Raw genomic sequence first — 11,505 nt, 5'->3', positions numbered from 1 at the left:
ATTTTATACTCTGCGTTATAATCCAATAGTACCTTATTTACCTTGTTGCTCAGATTGTTCCAGGTTTGGCCATTGGGAGCTCTTTCAGTTGAATCTTGGGTTTACATACCCACATGAATCTGGGCTTTTTTTTTTTTTTTTTAAGCACTTGCTGATATTCTAGCATTGCCACATGCTTCAGGTTCATCTTGTGTATTTTTGGCCACAGTAGTAGAATCAATCATTTTTCCGAGAAGCCCTGGTCCTTTTATTGAACATGGTATTAGAAACCAAGATCTGGGTACTAGGTGTGCTCACTGCAACTGGGGTGTCATTGCTTCTAGACTCTCTCAGCTGACAGAGCAAGAAAATATGTGTGCATGCTAACCCATGTGTGTGTGTCTGTGTGAGTGTATTTCTGTATGTAACCATCTGTATCTATATTAAGTAAACATAAACTCACACCGATGTCTCCAACTTTAAGCCATTATCACACAAATTAGTCTTTTGCCCTTGCTTATTTGTAATCTGGCTACCACCATTACTATCCATTAACATAATTATTCAATTATAGTATACATGTATACTGCCCCCATGGGAAATAACTTTATCAACTACAGTACCATCTTCTAATTTTGGTCTTACAGACTGTACTAATTCCCAAAGTTACTTAAGATAGGTCAGCATGATATTCCCCCACCCTCTTCAGTGAGGTTGCTTCATACATTTGTAAAACATTCAGACTTTTTGTCTCATTCTGTATTCCTTCCAGGGATTCACCTTGCCTACTAAATATTTTTTTAATATGCGTACATTAAAGTTTACAATCTGCGCTGTAAAGTTATATGGTTTTGAAACATGTTTATTGTCTTGTGTTCATCATTACAGTATCATTCAGAAGCTCACAGCCCTAAAGAAACCTCCTATGATGTACGAATTCAATCCTTCCTTCCTCTCCCTAAGCCTCTAGCAACCACTGATCTAAGGTCTCTATAATTTTGCCTTTTCCAGATGTCATATAGTTGGAATCATACATTATGTAACTTTTTCAGACTGGCTTCTGTCACTTAGTAATATGCATATTTTTCCATGTTTTTCCATGACTTCACAACTCATTTTTTTGAATTGCTGAATACTATTCCATTGTATAGATGTCTCACAATTTGTTTATCCATTCACCTATAGAAGGTATCTTGGTTACTTCCAGTTTTGGTTGATTATGGTTATGAATAAAGATGCTACAGACATTCATATGCAGGTTTTTGTGTGAACACAATTTTTTTTTAAATCGGTTGGGTAGTTACCTGGAAGTGTGATTGCTAGAGCATATGCTAATAATATGCATGTTTCTTTCTAAGAAACTGCAGAGTGTCTTCTGAAGTGGCTGTACCATTTTGCATCCCCACCAGCAACAAATGAGAGCTCCTGTTGTTCCACATTCTAACCAGCATTTGGTGGTGTTAGTGTTTAGGATTTTTGTTTTGTTTTTTTGTTTGTTTTTGTTGTTTTTGTTTTTGTTTTTTTTAATAGGTGTGTAGTGGTATTTCATTGCTGTTTTAATTTGCAATTCCCTACTCAACTGCCCCATAGTGTTTCCAAGGAGTGGCTGGTAGATTTGAACTGCTGACATTTTGGCTAGCAGCCAAGCTCTTAACCACTACACCACTGGGCCTCCATTTGATTTTTTGGTAATGACATACAGTGTCGAGCATCTTTTCATATGCTTATTTGCCATCTGTATATCTTCTTTGGCACGGTGTCTGTTCAGGTCTTCTGCTCAGTTTTTACTTGGATTTTTTGTTTTATTTTGCTGAATTTAAACAGTTTTTGTATATTCTGAATACAAGTCCTTTATGTATTCTTCAAATATTTTTTCCCAGTCTGTGACTTGTCCTTCATTCTCTCAACAATGTCTTTAGCAGAGCAGAGATTTTTAATTGAAATAAAGTCTAACTTATCATTTTATTTTTCCATGGATTGTGCTATTGGTGTTGTATTGAAAACTCATCATCGATCTCAAGGTCATATAGATTTTCTTATGGTTTCTTCTAGAAGTCTTACAGTTTTGCATTTTATATTTAGATCTGTGATACATTTTGAGGTAATTTTTTGTGTAATGTTCAAGGTGTGTCTTTTTGTTAATTTTTTGCCTATGTATGTCCAATTAATTTAGCACTATTTGTTGAAAAGACTATCTTTTCTCCATTGAATTGCCTTTCCTCCTTTGTAAAAGACTAGTTAATTATTTCTGTGTGGGTCTATTCCTTGTCTTTGTATTCTGTTCCATTGCTCTACGTGTCTATCCTTTCATCAGTCACACACTATCTTGATTACTGTAGGTGTACAGTAAGACTTGAAATCTGGTAATGTCGGACCACTAAATTTGTTCTTCTTCTTTAGAATTGAGTTAGCTATTCCAGGTCTTTTGTCTTTCCATATAAACTTTGTTTTTTTAGTAATATTTTATTGTGTTTCTTATGAAAATTTACATGGTAAATTAGGTTTTTACTTGACAGTTTCTATACAAATTGTTCAGTGACTTAGTTACATTTTCATAATGTGTCAACATTCTCTTTTACTGTGTTCTGCTTGTTCCATTTCTGTTACTCTCGTTTCCCTGTCCCCTTATCTTCTTATCTTTGCTTTAAATGTTGACCTTTTGGTCTCATATAGATGGTTTTCTAGTAAAGCACCATACTTACTGATAATATCCTTTGTGTACCACTCTGTTATTTCACTAAAAGGTGACCTCAGGGGATAGCTTCAGTTCAAGGTTTAAAGAGCATCTCAGGGTGTCCTCTTGTCTCAACTGGTCCAGTATGTCTGGCCTTTTTTAAGAATTTTAGTTTTCTTCTAAATTTTTCTTTCATTCTACATTTTTCTTTCTTTCTGCCCAGGGTCACCTATTATGACCCTTGTCAGAATGGTTGGTAGTGGTAGCTGGGCACCATCTAGTTCTTTTTGTCTCAGGGTAGATGAGGCTGTGGCTCATGTAGGTTCATATAAAGTTTAGAATCAGATTGTTGATATCTACAAAAAAGTTAGCTGATGTTTTGATTGAAAATGAGTTGAAGCTATAGATCAAGTTGGGAAGAATTGACATCTTAAAAATATGGAGTGTTCCAAACATGAACATGGAATATCTCTTCATTTATTTACTTTTTTTTTTTTTTTTTTTTAATGCCTTCTGAAAATGTAGGAACCCCTACAGGATGGATTCAGGTACCCACTGGACCTGGTGTGAAATGGGCATAAGCTAAGACTCCATTGATAACCTGATTTCCATCTCCCCTACTCTGACTGGTGGTGTTTTGAGTCTCCTGGAATTAGTGTCAGTTCAAAGACAGGGTCCAGTAAAAATCACATTGATTAAAGGTAGGGTTGCACAGACATTTGTTGTAATTGATGTCAGTAAGTTGTATACCTGTAAAAAGTTGAATTGGCAAAAGTCGTGTAATAGATATATTTACAACAACAAAAAAAGAGTAGCTGCCGAGTCTGCTTATGTACAACCAAACACCTCATGGGATTTGGTTCCTTGGTTTGGAGGTTTAGGGTCATGGTTTCATGGGACATCCCAGTTAATTGGCCTAATAATATGTTTAGTGCTTCTGTTCTACCTCCTAGTTTGTTGCGTAGTGCCTGGGGTCCTAAAAGTTGCAAGCAGCCATCTAAGACAAAGATCTCTATTTGCCTGGAGGAACAAAGGAAGAAGGAAAGTTAGGAATGGGGGAGGAGGAAATGGAATGTGTGGCTAATTGCCTCTATGAACAACTGCCTCCTTTGTCATGAGACTAGAAGAACTAGATGGTATCTGGCTCCCATTACTGATCATGTTTATCAAAGATTCAATAAAAGAATCCTGATTAATAGGGAGAAATGCAGAACAGAATTTCAAATTTTCATGGATCCAGATTTTCTGGAGCCATGGAAGTTGGATGAAGCCCTGAAACAACTGCCCTGAGATAACCTTTAAACTTTAAGCCAAAAATATCCCATGAAGACATCTTAAAAACAAATAGTTTAGCTTGTAATGAATGTCTGCCTTGAGTGTTATTCTTTTTTAAGCTCTATATGGGATCAAGTTGACAACAGCAACTCAAAAGATTACATAAATAGGAAACTTGGGGGGCAGTGAGTTTGTTAATGGGGAAGGAAAAACTCAGAGAAGGAGGGTGAGAATGGTTGCACAACTCAAAGAATATAATCAGTGTTAATCGTACATGTAGAAACTGTTGATGTTTTGCCATGTATATTCTCAACAACAAATCACTTATAAAAAATAATAAATAAATAATGCCTCTACCAGTCTATGGCTTCAGTAGCTTTTGTTCTGGGTTAGCAGATCTTGACTGTGACTCTCTAGATTCACTTGTCTCTACAGATTTTTTTGACCTGAAACTCGGTTTTCTGATGGATCTATAAAAAGTCATGGATTTTCAGCTTGTCCAGCTTTTCCTTCTTGTAAGGGTGGGAGTGATGTTTTCCAAGCTCTTTACATGTCGGAGCTGAAACTGGAAGTCTTCTATGATGGAGATCTTAATGACAGTATTTTTCTATAAGTTTGAGGGATTGTTTTTATTTACTTAATTTATCAATGTTTTCAAGAACTTTATTAATATATGACTTTATTTTTCAAAAGCTTAAGCTTCTTCTAAATCAAAATACAATTTTATAGGCACACAAACCCAAAATTAGTTTATTTCCCAGGCCTGGGTCTTTTTAATAACACAAATCAGGTAGTATGGTACACATTTGGTAGAAGTTCCATGAAAGTCGTTTTGTTGTGTTCACTGCAATGTGGTTCTGAAGAAGATTTAAGACCTTTCTACTTAAAGTGTGGTCCAAGGACTAGCAACACAGACATGCAGACTGCACCAGGCCTGCTGAATTAGAATCTGCATGTTAACCATGTCCCCATATGATCCTTGTATACAGTACTCTCCAAAGTGCTGACTGACACCATCTAAAAGCCTAGTTAAAAAAAAAAAAAAAATGTACAGGGCTTTTTATGAAGTCTGAATGCCAACTACAGAAGATCATTTAAGAGGCAATTGGGGAAATACTAATTTGGCTTGAGTGATAGACTATACCAAGAAATTATTTAGTCTGGTGTGATAATGGCATTGTGCTCATGTTCAAACTCCATTTTTTAGACAGGCCCATAAAACGAAATCAGACTAAAATGGGCACACCAGTCCAGCAGCAGAACAAGAAGGCAGGAGTGGACAGGAAAGCTGGCAATGGGGAACCCAAAGTCGAGAAGGGGAGGGTGTTGACATGTCGTGGAGTTGGCAACCAAAGTCACTAAACAATATGTGTATTGTTTAATGAGAAGATGGTTTGCTGTAAACCTTCATCTAAAGTACAATAAAAAAGAAAAAAATCCTTTTAAACATTAAAAAAAAAAAAAAACCTCCCTATTTTTTTAGGCATACATTCTAACCATAGAAAAGGCAAACCCTAGCTTCTGCCACCTCTTCTGATAATGTTCAGGGCTGCTGTTTTTTTTCTACTTATGGCCTAAAATGGAAACCCTGTTGGCGAGGTAGTTAAGCACTACAGCTGCTAACCAAAAGGTCAGCAGTTCGAATCCACCAGGCACTCCTTAGAAACTCTATGGGGCAGTTCTATTCTGTTCTATAGGGTCGCTATGAGTTGGAATCAACTCAAACAGCAACGGGTTTGGTTTTTTGGGTTTTATGGCCTGAAATATTCCAGGCCTCCTCCTCCGGGGTATGTGGTAGGATTTCATTTCCCACTACAATGAAGTTGGGCCAGGTGACTTGCTTTGGTCAGTACAATGTAAGTAAAGTGACAAGTCTTAGGAGCCCCATTTACCATTAGCCAAATCTGTACGTGCCTCAAAGGTGTGGAAGCTTGTATCTTTCTAAATCAGAGGTTCTCAAACTCCAGCATCCACCAGAATCACTGGAGAGCTTGTTAAACATAGAAGCCAGACTCCACCCCAGAGTTTCTGATATAGTTTGTCTGGGTTAAGATCTGAGAATTTGCATTTCTAACAAGTTCCCAGGTCATGTGTATGCTGCTGGTCTGGAGGCCACACTTTAGGAACCAGTATTCTAGAAAGGTCCTCTCTGGATCTGGGTCCCTGAATGATGCCTTCCTACTGAGCCATGTCTAACGTGGCATAAATGAGAAATAAACTTTCCTTCTGTCTTCATTTCACTGCAGGATTTTAATGCTCAAAACTGAAAGAGAATGTTTGGCAAGAAGCATAAATGTCTCAAAACCCACGAGTCCTCAAGAAAACATGTTTTGATTATGGAGGTGCTTGTTCACCTTATGCAAGGCCTCAGGACCACAGGTCCTCCTTAGATTAATAGTGCATAGCCCTCAAAAGGTATGGCCCCCTTGGTCCTCTTCCACTTGGTAATAGGATGGCTTTTTCCAAGGAGAAACTCCAGGATTTCCTAGAGTCAGTCCTTTTTCCCTGTGCCCTCCATGGGCCCTATGTCCTGTGTTTACTCATAGGATCTGGTTTTCTATTACCGGATATCAAACACTGTTGGAGCCAACAGAGTGAGGTAGGTCTGGAACAAGATTTATCAGTGATTTACCTGACATCAGAGTCATAAACCTCTGGTCAGCAGACAGCTGCAGAATGCAGGCAGCTCCAGGAACCACCCCACATCTAGGAACCTTAAGATGGGGTCTAGATGAGAGGGCTATAAATCTGACCTGGGCTCAATTAGTGTCCAGGCACCTTTGAGCACCCAGTTCTGCTACTATTTCTGTCACCTGTGGGTGTTTTCCTCTTTTTATCTCTTAGGTAACCTCCCTCCAGCAGAGCTCATGTATCTTCCCTCATCTCTCTCTTCTGCTCTACTTCTTTCACTTTCTCCAATTCTTTTGACTCCTCTAGTTGCAGAGTTTTCCTGTCTTTCTGATTCTGCCTTTTTCTATCACATTCTCTCTGGACATCTCTTAAAAAAGCACAAACTCAGAAAAAGGAAAAAAAAAAAAGCATATCCAAGGTGGCAGGTGGACTAAGCACCTGGTGGCATTTTTCTTTTTCTTCCTTCCTTCCTTCCTCCCTCCCTCCCTCCTTTCCTTTTCTTTCTTTCCTTCCTTCCTTCTTTCTAACTTTCAGTTAGTTTTCATTGATGTTATGATGATACAGCTTCCCTTCTCTAACAGAGACCATCCTAAGTCTTCATGCCCTTTCTTAATGACAGGTTCCTTCCAATTGGGCAGCCAAGGTCCCTTCTGCTCAAATGCAAATTGTTTGAAGGAGAGAAAGGGGTTTGCAATCAGAGGCTTTTGAAATCCTATCCAAATTGAATGGGGCAGAGCACAGCTGATGGAAGGCCAGATGGGAGAGAGTGGGAACTATCAACAGTGCCGCACGTGGCCTACAGGAAGGTAGGCTTCTGGCCTCTCTCAATCTCCAAGAAGAGCAAGGCTCTGAAATCACAGAACACCCAAGGTTGGAAAAAGGTGTGTGTGTTGTGTGTGTGTGCATAAGCCAGCCTCTGAGAGAGTCCATGCCAGCTCCATGAGCCTCCTGCCAGTAAGTCCTCCACACTAGCCCCTTTCATTATCCTTTCTCTTCCCACCCCCAGGCCACCAAGTTCCTATGAGAATTCCAGCTCCACTTCTGGAGAAGGGCAGGTCTTGGTACAATGACAATGCCTTCTGTTGGGTATGGAGAGGACTCTACCCCTCTGTGTGTTTGTGCAGAAATCATAAGGGGACCTAAGAGATGAGGGACCTAGAAAAGGCATGTGAGATGAAGCTGAGGAAGAAGAGCATTTGTGTTCTCTTGCCAAACCCCATGGCCCTTACCAACTGTATCTTACGTTACTCTTTCCTAAATCGGGAAGAACCTCATTTTGATACCCCTTTTCTCCCACACTATGTTGTGAATGCCCTGGGGAAGGAGAAACCATTGCCTGGCACTCCAAGTTTCTCAGCCACAGTGGAAAGTCATAACCCCATCCCCCAGAGTTGCCCACTGGGAAGGAACCTATCAACAAGAAGGGTCATGAAGACATAGAACAGTTTCCCTTAGAGAGAGAAAATCTGTCTTTAAGGGCAGAAACAGAAAATAGCCCTGCACTGCCTTTGGGATGGGCCTTAACCAACCCTGGCCTTGAAGTTCTCATGTTCTAACCCCAAACCATCTCTGCAAATCCATTCACCAGCATGCCTCTTCATGAGTCACTGCTCCAGCCACCAACTAAGCCTAGACACTGTCCACCAAAACTCCTCTCACATGCCCCAGCCTGCACCATCTGTATTTTAGTGCTTTATATAACTTTAGAGGCTATCTACCAAGAGTGGCCTCCTCTTTTTGCATACTAGAATACCAAGGCCCAGAGAAGTGGCTCATCCTGTGCACACAGTCCTCATGCCAGAGGCAGGTCAAGAGCAGTCTTCTTGGAAATGTGGCCCACTGCTTTCAATACTTCAGCTCTCTACCCAATCAACACTTACTGAATACTTAGAAAAACGATGGCCAGACATCCTGGCTCACTTGGGACAGTGCCGGTCCATGCCTGCTCCCTTTCACACTCAAGAATGTCTGGGTTTAGACCATAAATCACATATGGTCACTTTACTTATGTCTCTTGTACCATGTTAAGTGTTGAGTGATATGGAGTCGAGAGTAACTTCTAGTCCTTCTTCCAGGGGACTTAGGACCAACAGTGTGCATATGTCTAAAACATTGGACTAGTTCTGCAACAAGTCAAGAGAGTCAGGAGGAAACTAGGGGGAGATTAATTTGGACTGGGCTAGAGAGCAAGGCAACTAGCCTTTGGTCAAAATTCCACGAGCCAAGCCTTAAACCTCAGGTAGAAGTTTAACAAGTCGAGATGGGGGAAAACACGTGCCAAGTGGAGCACAAGCATAAGCAAGTCAGTTGGGGCAGGTGTTTGGTGGAGACTTCAGAAGAAATGTTGAGGCGTGGGAGCACAGAGGCTCCACAGGAAGGCCTGCAAGCAGGGAGGCTTGGGGGAGGCTTCCTGCCATCTCCTTGCCAGCCAGCCACCAGAAGCAATTTCAAAGCCTCAGAGCAAAGCCGTACTGGAAGCCCCAGGTCTCTTTCCTAGCCTCTCAGATCCCTCATTGATTGCAATCCTCTAGTCTTCTATTTCTCACTGTCCTGGATCACCTGTGCACACCTTCATTCCTTACCTTGAAGCCCCATCCACAGTGTTCCTAACAACCAACACATCCATTTGCTGGCCAGTGAAACAGTCACTTGGTTCCCACCTTTGTCACAGGCTACAGCACAATGTGGTGTGGCATGGTGCTTAGGAATGGTGGGAAGGTGTGAGTGGAAGGAAGCCAATGGGATTTTCCAAGGAGGAAATATAGAATGAGGATATGGAAAGGGAGAGGGAGAGGACATCAGGATAAGGAAGCAGGTGAATTCTGAGAACAGAGGGCATCAGCAGGCACCAAATGTCCCATCTCCCCAGACCAGTCACACCCCACAGACCTGGTCCAGCTTTTACTCATGGCAGACAATTCCAAAGGCACCTTGAGATCCAAGATGCCCGTGGTGGGGACAAACGGGTTCAATTCTGGTCATATCACCCCACCTCACCCCCATGAGCTGTTTTCCAGGCTCCTCTGCGAAGTGCCCACCATGTCAACCTTGCAGGCCTGGAGGGCAAAGGAGACGTGTGCACAGCAGAAAGTGGACCCAAATCTCTGCTGTGCGGGTTGTCTGATGTCGCCTGCTGACAGAGCACAATTCTGACATTCAGAGAAGCCCATCTCCCTGCCAGGCTTGAGGCTTCACCTTCCCCCGCAACCTGACCTGCCCCAGTGTGGGTCAAGCTTGTCAAAATTACATTCAGACCAAAAAAAAAAAAAAAAACCAAACCTGTTGCCGTTGAGACGACTGCGACTCCTAGCGACCCCATCGGACAGAGTAGAACTGCCCCATAGGGTTTCAAAGGATCGCCTGGTGGATTCAAACTGTCAACCTTTTGTTAGTAGCTGTGGCTTTTAACCACTATGCCACCAGGGTTTCTGCATTCAGACCAAGGAAACCTAAAATGCAGCAATGCAGTGGAGTCTTTATACAGTTGCCTTGTGTAGCACAAGGTCTTTTTAAGTTCACAACATTTCAAAGCTGCAAAGAATTGCTCCATAAGTGATTGCTGCTAATATCCATGGCCCAGGTATCGTGCTAAGCACACCTAGATTTTTCCATTTCATAGGCGATAACTGGAGGCCTTAAGAAATTGGAGAATTTCCCTAGAGCATGGAGATTTGCTCCTGGGACTCTGTGTCTCAGAACCTGACCTCCTGAACCCAATACTGATACAGTCACCTGGCATAGCTTTTGACTAGAAGGGGTGAGAAGCAAAAACACATTTTCTGTGTATCTTTTAAGCACCAAGAACGTGCAAGGTGCTGGGGAGGCTAAAGTGCCAGCCGCAGCCCTGCACACAGTGAGGACACAGTCAAGTGCGTGAGGTTGGCAAACTGACATACAGGAACGAGGGATGAGGCCCCACCTCTGCCATCTCCTGCTCACCTTAAAACAAAAGCCCTTAACCTTCCTGATATTTTTCAGCTCCTCTCCCCTGCAAACCATGCCTAGAGGTGGCTACACCCACTTCCACCACTTCCTCACCTCCAGACCTGTGGGGTCCTTCACTGAAGGGGCTCTAGTCTGGACTCAAGTCTAGGTGACTAGGTTGGAGCCAGTCACCATTACAGAACGCGAGGCTGGGCTGCTGCTTCCTCAGCCATAAAAACAGAATTGTGGTGTAACCTATCCCTGGTTGTTGTGGAATTAAATGGGTAGGTCTATGTATCTGGGTGGTGGGTTATGTATCTGGGTGCATGTGAGCCACAATTACTGGAATTTATTATTATTACATCCCTTTGCCATGTCTGCTTTTTCCTTCTATGTGGAGGAAGTGCCATTACCTCTAACCCTGCTGGCCTCTCTCCACCCCTCAATTACTACCCACCAGAGGGGGGGACATGACTAATCTGGTAAGTTACTTTTCAAGGAAAAACTAGGCAGACACAGCCCAGCCCTTGTTTCCTGGGGCTCCTCCATGCTAGGAGCCTCACAGGTCCTGTGCTCCCAAGCAGCAGCCATGTACACTCGCAGCTGCTTTCTCAGTAACAAAGGAATTATTTTGGCACCTATTTGCATTCCTCAGTTCAGAAACCAGATCAGGGAAGGCACTCAGAATGGACAGAATCTAAGGGCACATCGAGGGTCCCGTACATGTCTGGCATCCCTGTCACTTCCCCATGACACTGATCAAGCCATCACCAAAATCACGGCTCTGCCCTCGTGACCCTTTAATTCTAAGCCTTCACCCTATCCCTTCGGCTCCTAGGACACTCCTTTCCCACCCAAGGTTCCCCTCCCTCTTCCCTGGCAGCTCCTTGTCCATCCCTTGGCTGACCTCCTTCATGTAGACCTCCTGGATCTACATGGTGGTACACCCCAAAACTCCAGCCAAAGCCTTTGGTTCCCTGACTATGCAGTTCCTGAAGTTCTCATCTTCCTTCCCGCACCCC

This window comes from Elephas maximus, chromosome 2, assembly GCF_024166365.1.
Source record: "Elephas maximus indicus isolate mEleMax1 chromosome 2, mEleMax1 primary haplotype, whole genome shotgun sequence".
In the NCBI taxonomy this organism is placed as follows: domain Eukaryota; kingdom Metazoa; phylum Chordata; class Mammalia; order Proboscidea; family Elephantidae; genus Elephas; species Elephas maximus.
Note: the sequence above shows the minus strand (reverse complement) of the source record.